This window comes from Callospermophilus lateralis, unplaced genomic scaffold (assembly GCF_048772815.1).
Source record: "Callospermophilus lateralis isolate mCalLat2 unplaced genomic scaffold, mCalLat2.hap1 Scaffold_116, whole genome shotgun sequence".
In the NCBI taxonomy this organism is placed as follows: Eukaryota; Metazoa; Chordata; class Mammalia; order Rodentia; family Sciuridae; genus Callospermophilus; species Callospermophilus lateralis.
In genome coordinates this window covers 1046631-1063644 of record NW_027511893.1, presented here as the reverse complement: position 1 = coordinate 1063644, position 17014 = coordinate 1046631, and the positions used below count along the sequence as shown (strand labels likewise).

Sequence of the window (17014 nt, the reverse complement as noted above, 5' to 3'; positions counted from 1 at the left end):
GACTCTACCCATCTTGGAAATGTGAACATCTTTCTTCCATGCAATGTAATATGTTAGGGTCTGTAAACAAGTCAAGATGGCGCCTGGCATTTTGCCAGAGGGAGTGGTTTGTGAAGTAACGCCAGAGAGCCATTAAGTGTGGAGATTCCTTATTGGTTGACTGCTGTATCTAGTTTATGTTAATTAAGATACGCTGTGTGGAATGTATATATACCCCTCCTATTCTACAATAAACGTCTCCCACTCCTGCTGTATCAATCTACACAAGTCCCTTGTCACCCCCCGGTTATTTTGCTGCAGCCGGACCCCAGCAGATGGTGGCCCATATGGGGATCCCCAGGACACTCGGGGGTAAGTGACGAAAAAAAAAAAGCTGCCCGTCCATAGATAGGAAGGGAGCAAATCTGCTCGTCCCTAGACAGATAGGGCGAGAGGACAAATGGCCATTTCGAGAAAATGGAGAAGATTGATACAGTATGTTTGTGTCTTGTTTTGTCTTGAAATGTTGTATTGTCTTTGTGACGAAAATATGGAAGGGGTGAGAAGTAAATTACTAAGAGAAGAAGGCACCCCAGTGGAACCAAGAGGAGTTAGGGCATGTGTTGATGGAAGTCCAGGAACTCCAGTCAGAAAGAAGAAAGTTCAGAGGAGCAAGGATTATCAGGAAAAATGTTGCAGCAAAAGGCTATTACTGAATCTTTTCGTTACTGGAGGGTGCATGAATTGGCGTGGCACGGCGGCTGCCATGTGCGTGAGCCAGTCATGGCACAGCAAGGACTTTCCAACCGGTGGCAGCAGGCTCTTCCCCGCCCCTATACTAAAACTATTACATCTTATACTTAGGTAATAAAATGTAAAAATAATAATTCAGGTCAATGTAGAAAACAGTCTTTTGTTTAGGTAATTATTATATATCAAAATCTCTTCATTCTTATCTCTAAGTTGCTAATATTTTGTTGTTGTTGTTGTTGTTGTTGTTGTTGCTTTTGTGTTTGGACAGCTAATGAAATGAAAGTCAATTGAATCTATTTGCAGAAACATTTTAATGAAAACTTCAGCCATATACATCAACACTCAGAGTGTAATTGCTTCCTTAACAATAACAATTAAGCTTTAAACTTTTTTCTTAGAGATCTCAGTGTTTATATGAACCTTTTTAGGCAAATATAAGTTTAAAAAGGTTCATATAAACACTGAGATCTTTATTTCTTTCATTTATTTATTTCTTTATCTTATATTTCTCCTTATTTTTAAATTTTTCTTAATAAATTCAAAGTTGTATCTCAGTTTGGATAGTTGATTGTTTGTTTTAGATGTTTAATGACAAACTAAACACATTATAAAGTTAGAATGGTTAAATAGTTGGCACTCTTGCTGGGACATGGGACACAGTGAAAGGGGAGGCTAAGGAAGAAGGACTGTAAGTTTCAGGCCAGCCCAGGAAGTTCATTGAAACCTTGTATCAAAATAAAATAAAAAGAACTAGGGACATAGCTTAGTTGCAAAAACACCCTGGGTTCAAGAGAGTATTAGAGAGTAACACACACACACACACACACACACACACACACACAGAAATGTTTCACTTCTTTGTTTAAATATCTCATTTGGATATAAGTAATATGCTTAGAATAGGTGTCTAAAGAGGTATAAATATAAAATGTGTTAATAAAATTATATATATATATATATATATATATATATATATATATATATGTATGTATATATATTAGAGAGAGAGAGAAAATTTTAATATTTATTTTTTAGTTTTCGGTGGACACAATATCTTTGTATGTGGTGCTGAGGATCGAACCCGGGCGGCACACATGCCAGGCGAGCACGCAACCGCTTGAGCCACATCCCCAGCCCGTAAAATTATATTTGTTATGTATTCATTTTCCTTTAATTTTCTCATACTTTCCTTTTTTTTTGTTTGGTATTGAGGATTGAACCCAGAGATGCTTTACCATTGAACTATATGAACTATATTTTCATTCCTTTTAAGTTAAGACAGAGTCTCACTAAGTTGTCCAGAATAGCTTTAAAATTGCCACCCTTCTGCCTCTGCCTCCTGAGTACCTGGGATTACAGTTGTGCACCAAAGTGACAGGCCTGTTTTTGTTGTTGTTGTTGTGGTTGTTTGTTGTTTGTTTTTTTCTTAAACAGTCACACATTGTATTCTAACTATGAATCTTTTGATACATGTGCATGTCAGTGTTCAGACTCCCCTGTACTCTGCCATTCTCTTGTTCTATGTGGACCATGTATTTTGTCTTTAGATACTCTCAGAAAAAGATTTTTTTTTCTTTAAAAAAACATCATCTGTTCCCAGAGCATTATATGTGACCATTTGTTCAATTTGTTGATACCTTGAAGCAGCTTGCTGTAATGGTGGAAAATGTGGTTTACACCAATACTAAGCTTGGGTTCTGAACTTGATGTCTTGAATATAAAACACAGGTTCTCAGCTTTGTTATGTATTGAAACATACAGATAGCAGGGTTTGATAATACAAATAAAGAATGTGCTTAATAAATGTAGGCATTTCATCCCTAGAAATATTTCTGACTCTGGATCTTATGCGTCCTTCATTGGGCCGTGGTTCTCAATTCAATCCAGCTATTTTCTGAATTCCCTGCAGCACTAAATGCATGTTTTGCCTTTGCTCGTGGTGTTCCTATGAAGGGTCCTCAAGTCCTTATGAGTGACATCCATCACTTCTTTCCTACAAAATCCTCCTGTGTTATTTCTTTTGTCTAACCTACATGTTTAAATTGATGTTAATGTTGGTTTCTCAAAAATGAAAATAGCAAAACAAGAGTTTTGTATTTTGTTTTGTTGAGTACATAAGAAGTTCCTTTCATTAGAGTTTATCAGTGAGTTCCCTGTTCAGTCATAGGGCCTTGTACTTACATGGGTGCACTGTATTATTTTATAAGAACATCTGACTGCTCTTATTAACAATATCCAGGCTAGAGGGTAGACATGGAATTTCTTAATTTATATCAATGAGTGTTAAACATACTTATCCTGAAGTACTTTCCAGATAGCTTCATCATAACTACTTCATATTAGTGCCTTGAAGTAGTATGTTTGTTCATGTCATCATTAATTTTATTTACTGTCTCTAGGAGCCACAGCAAAATGGTCTGGATCTGTTTGCTATTTTATCTAAAGCAATTTACCATTTGTGTCTTAAAAGCTTATATTATGTTTTAAAGAATTTTTTATTTCTTTTATTTCTTCTAAGTAAGCTTGATTTCCTACAAAACTAGACATGTGTACTCTTTAGTTAATTTACACTAAAATTATTCACATTCTAATAATTCATTGAATGGTTTATGACAGATTATTTCATGGACTAATTTCTTTAATTTTCTAATGATTATTGACTTTTACCGTATTTTTTCAGGAAAATATATGATGATTATTTACTATGCATTTAAAATAACTAATTATTATAGGTCAAACACATACATACACAATTTCAAATTAGTGTGACAAAATAATTATTCTCCAAAAGCAACTGAAGAAATTATAGAGAGAATGAATGGAGCCAAGTGTTGTGGTACACGCCCATAGTCCCAGCAGCTCAGGAGGCTGAGGCAAGAGGAGCACAAAGTTAAAGCCAGTCTTAGCAAAGGTGAGGCACTAAGCAACTCCTGTCTCTAAATAAAATACAAAATAGGGCAGGGGATGTGTCTCAGTGGTTGAGTACCTCTGAGTTCAATCCCTGTTACCATCACCCTGCACACACACACACACAAACACACACACACACACACACACACACACACACACACACACAAGGTAGAAAAGAAAAGAAAGAGAATGGAAAGGGTTTTTTAAATGTTTGCTCCCTCAGCACTTGGAGATAAAGCAAGTAACCTGAACTACTACAAAAGGAAAGCATAGCAATTCAGGTCCATGATACATCCCATGTTCACCTGGGTGGTCAGAACTCCTGAGGAGTTACCTAAGGCAAAACAGGTTGGCCTCTGAAATAAATCACCATCCTTTCCATTACAGTGACACTGCGTAATTGAATGTATTACTAAACTAATATAAAATTTCTTTGTAAATTAAAGCTAATTCTTTGGCTATTTGTTCCAAGGCTTATAATAATGAGAACTTGGGGATCTAGCTGTATTTCTTCAAATCTTTTGCCATCCTTTCTGAAGACATGATTTGATCTTCTGGTATCTTGATTTCTCTCTCTGTAAAATAATATGAGCTATTCTATTGTGTGTGATGTGAGACATGTGCACATTCCAGAACTAGTACAAATTAAATATGATGATATCATTATATGTTGATAGTCGCTTGCTACCAATATAAATAAATCCTTATTTGGATATAAGGTTTGAGGGAACAGAATTTTTTTTTCCTAGTGAAAACAAAATAAGCAATGCATGCTTGTAAGAGTGTTGTTGTCATTTTGTATTGTCAACTAGAAATATGGTATATGAGCAAGATTCAGAAGGACCAATAACATGATAAGAGCATGTCTACAACAAGTATACCTTATTGTCTCCCAGGGGCGGGTTCCTGCTGAGTTTACAAGCAATGGTTACCCAAGGTGATTAGGTGAGATCACAGTTATGAAAATCAAATCACTGATAAGTTTTAAAATGCATTTGAACAATTATGAAGACATGATTTAGCACCACTTTTTTATTGTTCAAAAAAATCACATTCCCTATCACTAAAATAATTTCTTATACTCCACTTCTTTTCCTTCATCCTAGACTTCTGCTTTCACAGGTACCAAAAGAATATGCATATTTCATTGCCAATTCCAAATTACTGAAAGAACATTTAAGAGACATAGCGTAGTGGAAGGAAGTTACCTCCATCATTGGGAGCAAGGCTATGACAGGGATAGTGAGAACAGGACTTTTTTTCTTTGGTTTTCTGGTCACCCCGAGGTGGACAGACATTCTATGCCCCAATTTTCCACTGCATAAGATACTGAGATGCCACAAGTCAAAAGCATCTTGGCCAAGAATCTGTGAACTGAAATTGTAAGCCCAAATAAGTCATCTTTCATTTAAGTTTATTTTTCTCATGTATTCTGTGACTTTGATGAAGAGCTGACTAACATGGTACTATTTAACAATAACCCCCAAAATGTGCAAGTGAAAACCTACTTGATTCAATACTTTTATTGAACAAGCTTTAAATGCAATATACAAAGTTAATATTTTTGAAGTAAAACATGTATCCTAATATGCAATGCAATGTTATTAATAAAATGTAGTATGCATATGCTTATGAATATATGAAAGGGCATTTTTCCAAATCTATCCTAAGCAGAGGTGTGTGTGTGTGTGTGTGTGTGTGTGTGTGTGTGTGTGTGTTGGCCTTTTTTTCTTAAGGGCTTACATACATGAGGATTTTGATATTATATTTATAGAACTTATGCTCTAATGTCATAGCAAAAGGAAGTTTGATCAATCTCTTCTCAGAAAAATTAATTTCCTCCCCCACTCTTTTTTTCCCTTTGTGTAAAATGATTATCTGTTCTTAGCTTCTATAAATGCAGTTAATGAAAGCTATATGCCATCAGCATATTTGCAAGTAGACTTCATACAAAAACCAATTTCAGAAAAATAATTCTCTTGAGGGTCCTAAATCTTAAGGATAGCATAGTTGTGACAAATTCAAATAAGGCAAACTCCCCAGAGATTAACACATTCAGCTGTTACTGCAGTTTCTAAATTAGTGTCCCCTTTAATGCATGTTTGCCTTGAGTTTCTTTGAAGTATTTCAAATCAAGTCCTGTCTGCTTTTTCTCTTTGGTCCACCAATATTTATACACAATATCTTTATGTTTTTCATTTAACATTTTTGGAGTTGTTTCTTCTCATTTGATTCTGCAGGTTTTCAAGTGATGTAAGAATTCATAATATATCTTTTACTGGAAATTAGTTTCAACTATTGTAAATAGTTAGCTCTTCCTAACTTAATAAAATAATCCACGAAGAATAGTTTATGGCATAGAAACCAACACATTATTTGTTTCTTATTGTAAACTTGAAACATATTTCCTTTTCTAGAGTCCAGTTGGTTTTATGACTCTAGTAAGTTTTTCCTGTATTATATTTTATCAGTTAGTAGAAGAGAATTATTTCTGTTTTCATGACCACTTTTTATTTTAAAATACTGTGATTCAGATCACAGTATTCAGATACTGTGATCTTAAGGAAAAGTAGTACCTATAAAACTTTATAAAATATTTATTAAGATAAAATATTTAATACTTTTTAGAACTGCAGCCTTATCTCTTTACTTTGTATTTGCAATGTGAATTTTAATTATATATATATATATATATATATATATATATATATATATATATATATATATTCTTAGAATCATTTAAAGAGTGTATGCACTACAAGAATTTGTTATATATAATGATATATGGTCATGATCCATAAAAAATATATATGCAGTGTTTCTTAGAAGCAAGTCCTATTAATTAATTACTGAGTTTCCCATGTATTGTTCTATATTTGTAAACAAAATATTTAATCATTTTGATTTTTGCATCATACAGAAAATATTTATAAATGAATAGTTTGCTATTTGGTTGTAGTTTATAATATAGAAATCAAGTCATTAATTTAACCAATATTTATTTATCTACCCCTATGTTCTAGGTAATTGTATTAGTCAGCTGTGTATTGCTTTGAGCAAAATAACTCTCAAGAATAATTTAGAGTAGAAAAAATTATTTTGGGATCACAGTTTCAAAACTTCAGTTTATAGTTGGCCAACTCCATTGCTCTAAACTTATGATGTAGCAGAAGAAAGTCACAAAACCTATGGCAGTCAGAAATGAGGGGCAGGAAGAGAAAGGGAGGGAGGAAGAGCATAGAGACAAATATATTATTATAATTATATATATGTAATATGATGTTATATATAATATAATACAATTCAAGAACCAGGCTTCCAGTGGCATTCTGTATTGTATTGTATATAATATTATATACAATACAATATATATAATATAATACAATACAATTTTTTATGGATCATCACCATATATCTTTATATAAAACAAATTCTTATAGTGCACATATTCTTTAAATAAATATATATATTATAATTACATATATAATATAATATATGTATCATATTATATATAATACAATACAGAAACCAGACTTCCTTTAGCTATGCCCCGTCTGCCTACAGTTACCACCCAATAATCCACTCAAGTTATTATTCCATTAAATATATTAATCCACCAATTATCTTCTAGCCCTAATCACTGTCAAAAATCCCTACCTCTGAACCACTGCTTCATGGAGTGAAGTTTCTAGAACAAATTATAACATTAATGTTTGAGGTATGTGGGATTCATCAAGACCAATGCAGAAGAGAGGGGATTGGTGGATTGTGATCATATCTCAGCTACTATTAAGACTGATACAGAAGAATTGTGAATTTAGGTCAAGCTTGGGCAACATAATAGAACCCTGACTCCAAATATAAATAAATAGATAGATAGATAGATAGATAGATAGATAGATAGATAGATAGATAAAAATCCAGTGAAGAGCAGTATCTGGCCTTCTGAACTTTATATGCTGAAGGAAAAGTAACAAATCACATATGCAGCTCATAGAATGTGGCAGATTAATCTAGAAATATTTTATACCACCACTTATTTTAATCATCACAAAATTCCTGCTAAGGAAGATAAAAAAATAGAATGGACATTTTTTGAACATGTAGTATCTCCCCATCCAATTTTATCAATAATTAAAATAAATTTTATCTGTTGCCTTAGCATGCCATATGGGAAGCTTGGCTTCACTTTTGTGTCTCTTCCCACATGTGCTTTGTGGATAAATGTGTATTTTTGCCCATCTGATTAAATTTCTGGTGTATTGAAAAAGTAGCTAGTAATAGGTACACATGTTGCAGTCAGACTTGCCTCACTAGAAATTATTTTTATGACCTTTATTGTAACATGTTCTACCACAAAGGGTAGACAATACTAGGGGCAGAAGAAGAGAGCATTAAAAGGCAAAGGCTGGAAGAACAAAGGGGAAAATATTTACAAATTAAACTAAGACTACTAGGGAACTGTGTGGTAAGTTTGCCAGGCAGAAAATCAAAGCCAATCTTTCTTTGAAGCTGGTTTAGTTCTTGGTGATGATATTACTTCTGGCTTTACTGTGCTCAGTGTAATGATAAGAATAATAGCAGTAATAAAATATCCAGAATAAAAGATTAACACTACTAAATTTTACCTTGCATAGTAACACTGTTAAAAGATATTAAACAAAGAAAAAAAAACAAATAGATTGTACCCTAATGTGTCAAATAATTATATATTTGATATTTAGTTTTCAGAACATATTTTCACTATCATTGTTAAGTGAGCAAACATGTTTTTACACCAAACGAAGATGACTCAACAGGATATTTCCACAACTGGCATGATTCAAGTTTGTTGTTTACTCCATGAACATGGACCAGTTTCATGTTTTCAAAACAATTCTGTCTTTCGACAACTCTCACAGAATCAATTAGATCCATCTTCATCTTGGAAGCAGGCACTACTCATTAGAAGAAAGACTAGGGTGTGACTTTAAAATAAAGTGGCATTGCCCTGACTCCTATGACATAAACAATGAAACTTGAAAGCCCACTTGTGCAGGATAATTTCTCTGAAATGTATCTTTCTTTTCCTTCTCATACCAGGATCATTAATTTGACAATTTTCCTGGGTTTGAAACTGTCCCTTTACCTAAGGATGTGTTCTACTTATGTAATCTTTAAATTTTTCTGTGTGAAAGGGTTTTGAAGTGCTGCATTAGAAGGACAACTTTTGTTAATGTTTTTTGTATCATCATGTAATTCAACAATTAAAAAATTGAATGTGATTTCGACATATGCAATTGGACTGTTACCCCAATTCTCTTTTATTAAATTGTATAGAGTTTTAATCAGTGTTTTTTTCAATGTTTTCATTATTTTTTGTTACAATCTTCAGTATTTCTTTAATAGCTTTACACATTTATTAAAAAAACTATAATTTTGTTTGCAAGGCATTTTCTACTCATTCTCTTTAGATTAACTGGAACTGAAACATGTTGCAATGTTGACATGCAGAAAAACAGCCTGAGCCCCATGAGTAAACTGGCCAGTACTTGACCTGAAAAGTAAGGTATGCTCATTACTATAATTTTTCTCCCTTTTTGTGAGACAGATGTGCTTCTTTTAGAGTTCTGTCCTTATCACAGATGTGCTATAGAAAATAAAGAATCTGTTGTGATCTGAGTGGCCATGCTCCCCTTGTATATATATTGATGTTGTAACCTGCAATGTAATGGTATTACAGGTCAGCATTTTGTGGAGTATTTAGGTTCAGAGGTGAAACCCTTATAAATGGTATTAGGGACCTTTGCATTTCTATAAATTATGGGCATTCAGAGTCAACCTGCATAAGGCACAGAAAGAAGAAAAGAAGTATAAAGAAAGTTTCTGTCTACTTAGAGAACAGGTATGAAATCACCAACAAGTGTTGTAGAAGGTAGATGGTAAAACCATTCTGTTGAAGTTCAGAGAGAAATAAAGAACCTACTAGGAACTGGAGGAAAGGCAATATTTATTATCAAAGATCAAAGAACTTGGGAAAGTGTGTTCACAGTCTAGCATTTTGTGGAACATATAACTTTCAAGGTGTGAAACTTACTATTTAGCTGAGTTTTCTACACAAAATGTTGGAGAAGAAACTTGGTTCATTCTAATTACTTACAGCAAAACGTGGAGGGAGATTAACTAAAGATGGAATGGTTAAGCCAGTGGAAATCATAATCTTAAAATGTGGAAATAGCTCATCCATACTGTAAAACATGAGAAAGTGTGTTTAGAAGAGCACAGTAGGGGTTGGCAGACTACTAATTTGATAAAGGGATTCCTGTGGGTGTGAGCAACAGACTCTAACCACCATAACAACAAAAGCCAGGAGTAAAGATGTCATCACAGCAGCAGCAGCTCTGCCAAAAAAAACTGAAGAAACCAGTGAGAAAAACAAAAGAAGGCTCGCAGACTTCCAAAGCCCTACAGTACCTTCAACTGAGAACATGTGCTTTCCTTAGTTCAAAAGAAGGACTCCAACATAATCTAACCTCCCTAGGGCTAGGGTCATGGCTGCCTTCCCAGTGATTTCACAGTGCAAGATCAATGCCTGTAGAGCCAAAGGGTGAGGATGCCAAATAGAGGGCTGGGAGGCCACCTTCCTACATGGGTAGGGCCAACATAGAGAGCAACAGCATGTGTAGAGTCCTGCTCAGGAGTAGGGGTGATGTTAGCACCCTGATGAGTGCAAAAGCCTGGAGCTCTGCCCCAGTGGTCCAGGAGGGCAGAGGACTGACCGAGAGAAGGTTTATTCTTAAATCTTAGGGCTGAAGGGAGTCTGGCCTGCTGCAGTACACATTCACATAGGACTTGTCATCACTTTTGCATTGCCTGCTTTTCCCTTTTTGAATGGTGATGTCTGACCTAGGTCACAGAATTGTATTTTGGGAATACATAACTTGTTTGGTTTCATTGGTTCATAGCTGGAGGGAATTTTTGCCTCAGCATGAATCTTACCTTGAATCTCAACCATATTTGGTTTAGATATTATTTAGCTAGACTTTGTACTTTAGACTCAAATGATTATGTTGGAATAATTTGAGACTTTGGGAGCTCTGGGGAAGGAATGAACACATTTTGAAGGTGAGGACAAGAATCTTGATAGGTCAGAATGGAATGTTAAGGACATAGTGCTTGTGAACATCTCACCCCCTTAAGTCATGATACAAAATCTGAATCTCCAATATGATGGTATTAAGAGATGGTGGTGATTAAGCTGTGTGAGTGGGGCCCACATGCTCCTAAACAGTGGACCACAGAGAACTTTCTGTCTCTTTCTGCCTCATGACCACTGAAGAAGATGACCACCATCTTCTAAATATTCACCAGATACCAGACTTGCTGGCACCTGGATTTTGAAAGTTACGGCCTCCAGAAATCTGGGAAATAAATGTTTATTGTTTAATTCACCCAGTCTGTGGTAATCTAAGACTACAGCCTAGACTGACTGAGCACCCCATGGGATAGATTCAGATGAATACAATAAAAAAAATACATGCTTTCAAACCACTTCTTCAGATTGTGCTATCTACAGTGATGTGCTTTCTACCACTGAATACATGACACAAATTTTTGGTATTTACTTACCACATGTCATAAAATCTTAAGAGATATGTTTATTCCTCTCTATATCAATAGAGTATTTTTGTTTTAAAAGACTACATAATGTTTTCTTAATTTGGTCCAGAATAGCTTTTATTGCTGTTCTTTATTGGTTCTCAAGAGTTGAAGATGTGTAAGGTCGGTTAGCAAACAATAGAATATGGGAGAAAGTCTCAATCCTATTGCAGGATCAATGTAAGGAAAGGAAATTTTATCATCCATCCACAGTGCTATTGTAAGTTATAGCTTTATGGGAGGGAGGGAAAGAGGAAGAGAGGAAGAGAAGGAGAGAGAGAGAGAGAGAGAGAGAGAGAGAGAGAGAGAGAGAGATTGATTGATTAGTGAGGAGGTATTGATAGGAAAGAGCTCTGTGCAAAGTCTGGGTTCGGGTCAGTTAGCAAACAACAGAATATGGAAGGAAGTCTCAATCCTATTGCAGGATCAATGTAAGGAAAAGGGGATTTTATTATCCCTCCACAGTGCTATTGTAAGTTATAGCTTTATGGGAGGGAGGGAAAGAGGAAGGGAGGGAGAGAGAGAGAGAGATTAGTGAGGAGGTATCCATAGAAAAGAGCTCCATGCAAAGTCTGAGTTCTGGGCAATTCCTTAATTCATCTTACTCTTGGACTGACTAAATGTGTTTTCATTGTCTCAATCTCACATTCAGAATGAAAAGTCATTACAATAAGAAAAAAAATTGCTTTCAAATAGCAAATGACAAAACCATCCATTTTTAAACACTAACTTTGGGGACAGAAATTTTAAAATAATTATAACATGGCTGCTACATTCTAGGCACTGTGAAAGTGTCTTAAATTAACTAATTTGGAAAATCATTCTTTGAACTTCATTTATTAAATCTTTCATAGATTAAAAATTGAGATTTGTTAGTTTGTGTGACATATCCAATAGCTTATCTGTGGTAAATGTTGCAAGGAGGACTGATACAGATGTTTGGTCCAAATCCTACAGCACTTCCTCTATTCTTATATATAATTTATAGCATCGTATTCTATATGTAAATCATGATGCACTTTTGGTCAGAAAATTGTTAATTGTTAGTTTTTGTTTTGTTTTCAAGACACATAAAAAGAAAATATTTCTTATTCTTACCTAACAGCACTACTGCCCACATCCAGGTCTTGTGCAGTTACAGCGCCAATTATGGTCCTGACAGGGGTGTCTTCATAAACTTCCATGGTGTAAAGTGGCTTGCTAAATACAGGAGGCTCATCTACATCCAGAACACTGATCTTCACTGTAGCAGTGTCTTTGAAAGGGCCAGCAGAGTGAAACCGGTGGTCAAGGTGAAGGTTGGAGGCCTCTACTTTAAAAGTATATGCCTTCTTTGTTTCAAAATATAAAGGCTGTAGTGAGGACAAATCCAAATTGAAGTGTTACATTTTTTATAGAATGTGGCATAAACCATGAGCATCATTTCAGAGCAATGCAAGTTGGTATTAATTATACTGGTTTTGAAATGTCTCACTTTTATAATTAGTGTGTAAGTAAAGCACAAGGTCAAACTTTCTGGGTAACTCATAAACATAATCTTTTGCACATATTAAATTTACATAATGTACTTATGAGCATACATACTAGATAGGGGTTACACATTTTATAAAAGCAGTTTGAAATCAGTTAATAGTTTAAGGAAAGCACTTCTCACATCTTATCCAATACTGACATCTAGTGGAAGCAAGCAGTGATAAAGAAATGGAACAAAAATGGAATTGTATAATTGAAAATTTCTAGATTCCATTTGTAAATTTGGCATAACAGCACATTTTTAAGTTCATTTTTCCTATTGTGACATTAGTATCATTTTCTTTTAAATAATTATGAATTAATAAGTCGTTTTATTAGAAAACATTTGTATCAAGATTCAAAATCACACACAATGGTAATTATGAAGAGTGTTGGTCTTTTGTGTTCTCAGAACTCCATATAAATACTGGTTCTCCCATGCATTGTCAGTAAGTATCACCAAGAATTCAGGCTTCCAACATATATGAACAAATTAAAGAAGGCATTGGAACAAACATACAAGTCATTTTCCAGATTTTCAGTAATGCTCAATTTTAACTTGCTACTATTTACATTCACCCTCACTGTAAATGTTAGTTTTATTATGAAAGTAACTGAAAATGCTATATTCCAGAAATATATTGCTACTATGTTGCTTTGTTAAGTGATAAGCTTAAGTGTAATGACTCAGACTTCTAATCTCCAAGGAAAAACTAAGACAACACAAATTTAACATTAACAGTGAATACGGGGACCCTTAAGTTTCTGTTTGCTAAAGCAGTTCCCTATAGTGTGACCACAATGATTTGCTAATTGCCTTGTCAGCATCTGTTCCTTTATCTAGCACACCAGAGGAAACTAAAGGAGGTTTATTTTCACTTTTAAAGACATGAGTATTATTTTATGTATTTCTTCTGAGAAAAAGAGAAAAAAATCACTTATGTATTTAAAAACTCTCACAATTCAATGAAATCTGCTATGGTAAAATCAGTTATAAGTCTTGTATATGCATCAAGTAAGTCTCCACACAATATTTTTAACGCATGAGACCATACATTTATTCCCCTTTAATTATTCCCTTCATTTTATCAAGTTCATTATATTCTTATTCCTATTTTTATCTTTCTTCTATGCAAATAATTGATTTGACTTTCTGATAATTTAGTCATACCTGTTAACATATAACATTGATTTCTTTCAGTTTTTATTACTTTCCTGTTAGAAATGTTTATTTCTCTTAAAACAAATAGAAATAAAATTGATAATATGGCCACTGGTCCCATGATTAGGAATGAAATATCTAAGAAAGCATAGATAGAGGATAATCCCATGATGATATTTTGACCCATCTAAAGCTTGACTCTCATGCTTTGAGAAAGGAATCAGACTCAAGAAAATACAGCTAATTTACAGAAAAATATGTCAAAATGTTATTTAAAACAAAAAGAAGAAATCAGTACAAATAGTGAGAATGAACAGTTTCGAATAAATAAGACCAAAACAAGACAGGACACATATTTTAAATATTAAGGACTATAATGGTGAATATAAGTTAGGATTATTATGTAAGTTTCTGAGTAGTGAATTAGTAATAATTTAAATTCTTTACAACAATAACTTTTGTTTGGAAAAAGGAAGAAACAAATAACAAATTAAAACTTTCACCACTGAATTAGTTAAAATATAAAAGATTCTGGCAAGGCAAGAGGTATCCCCTTGGAAAAACAGAAAGGTACAAAGGTAAATAAGATTTTTTTTTCTCTCAGCATTCAATAAATTATAGAATAAAGGCATGTTGTCTAATGGAGAAGTTTGAAGAAGCAATAAATTTCATTTAAAACACCATAGTAGTTGTCTGAAAAAAAGAGAAAAAAAAAGTAAATTGAAAGAGTTCACTGGCTAATTCAAATTAAAGAAAATACAAAGTTCTTCTTGCATGTAAAAAAATAAGTGCTCCATAAATGTTAAACAATGTATTTTCCTGACAGTGAACCCTAACATCTATCTTAGAGCAATCTAATTTTAACAACTTTGGAGTCCTTGATTTCAAAGCAAACTGAGTTGCCCCAGCTCAGACTTATTCTCTTTTGGGCACCAAATCCACGGCTATCCTAAAATGTAGGCATTCTTACCAACTGTTTCCCATCTCTAATTTTCCTCTAGATGTTGAAATGCCTCTGACTATCTGTACTAATGTGTATATTTGTATATATAGCTTATATATTGTATATATAGTTTTATTTTCCCTCTTAATAATACATTACATCTGTCTGGATGAACTTGACTCTTTACTGGTAAACCGATTTCAAGCCAGAGACAGAAAGAGACTTCTGAAACATTTTTCGCTTTTTTAATTTTACTTTTATTTTTAGGAGATAAGACATGATGTATGTTTTTAAAGAAGTCCTGGCCTATCACAACAGGTAAGAATTTGGCAGTGAGGGAAATAGAGAGTGAGATGAAAGAAGCTTTTTGTACATTTAGATTTTTTTTTTTTTGCAACCAAAACGTTATTTCCTACGAAGATCAAAGAACAGGAGAAAATTGTAAGAGAAATGCCACAATTATATTCTATGTGGACTTCTTCACGACTCTGACCCTTAGGCAAATTCACAAAATGGTGTAACTCTGAAAGAGCAAAGAATCACCAATCATCTCTACTTGCCTGTACTCACCCATCTGACAGACCAAAGCCATATTTGGAGGGAGATTTTGTAATCGACAAAAATTCTAACATTTGATATAATTATAGAACAGAAAAGATTTTTTTTGGTAATTGCTAGAAAATTGGTTCTATTTTTGATGGGATTAAATAAATTTGAAATATTTATTTTTTACACAGTACTTTGAGAATTTTATGACATTGCTCTGGGCATATTTAATTCAGTGAGCCTTTCTAGAAGAATAAGAAAAAGACTGACTAAAGAGAGTTTAACTGAGCAACTTCTTTGGATTTTTCTGTAACAAAAGATTAGTAAGATCAGAACTTTTGGAAAACAATTCACAATATAGGAAATTGTGCTACATAAGACCGTGACTATGGTGAATTGGAGAATGGCATATTTAGTTTCTCTCTGGAATACAAAGTGAGAGAAGGGTCAAATTTTCACCTTTTACTTCTTTTTGTTACATTGCTTTATTTACTCTTTGCTGAAGTCCAGATAATTAAATATACATAAAATGTTCAATGACAAATAATTTTTGTTTCACTTAAAAGGAGGATAAGCTATTTTTAATATTAAATATCAGAATAACCCCCTGGGCTCTTTTAGTCCTCCTGTTGTTTCCAGATAATGTTGAGTGGAAACAGGTACCTATAATTACAGATACATGAGAACTGGGAAAAAACAGCTGTGGCAGACAGAATTCTGAGATGCTCCCTATTTTTGTCCCCATTGCCCCCAACCATTTTATGTAATAATTCTGCTCCTTAGTGTGAGGGACTTGTGAATTAAATGGCATATTACTCTTGTCAACTTGTTCAGTTCTGTGGAAAAAATAATATGAATATAGAACTAAGGCCCTTAATCATTTGACATTGACTGAAGACACATTCTGGTGATGTCTGACCTAGCAAATGGTGCAAATGATTCTGGCTGGACTTTTTTTTTTTCTCGGTGGTGCTGGGGATTGAACCCACGGCCATGTACATGCAAGGCAAGCACTCTACCAACTGAGCTATATCCCCAGCAGCTCTGGCTGGTCTTGAGCAAGTGAACATGTGAGCACAGGAGCCAGTGTGGCAAGTGCCTAAAGGATACCTATGAGGATTGAGACTTGATCTCAGCCAGGAATTAACAAAACAATCATAAAACCTCAGCAAAGTTAATTCTGCAGGCAACCAGTTAGCTTGGTAAAGAGTTCCAACCTTGTATCAGATTTCAACCTCAACCCACACCTTCAATTCAGCCTGAAAAGCCGACAGTGAAGGATCAGGGATGTGGCTTAGCCGTCTTCCCATCTATAATGTTATTGCAGCAGTTTTCATGATGAGCATCTATCAGTTTTACCAACAAAGTGAAGGGAACACTCCAAAAACGAACAAAAAACAATGTATCCTTGGCATTAAGGCTGTACTCAATCACTTTGTAGGTCTTCACAGTCAAGAGAATAGAAAACTGTGAAGGGACACAAATGAGCGAGGAGTGTAATGTTTTACAAAATGTACTAGTCCCTTTCAAGATAAGGAGTTAGAAAACAGATTTAAATCAGACTGAACCAT

The 17014-nt window shown here is 34.2% G+C and overlaps 1 pseudogene; it reads right to left on the bottom strand.

The window, feature by feature from the left end:
• The window catches only part of LOC143386500 (cadherin-12-like), a 75841-nt pseudogene that overhangs the window by 33747 nt on the left and 25080 nt on the right, over nt 1–17014 (bottom strand).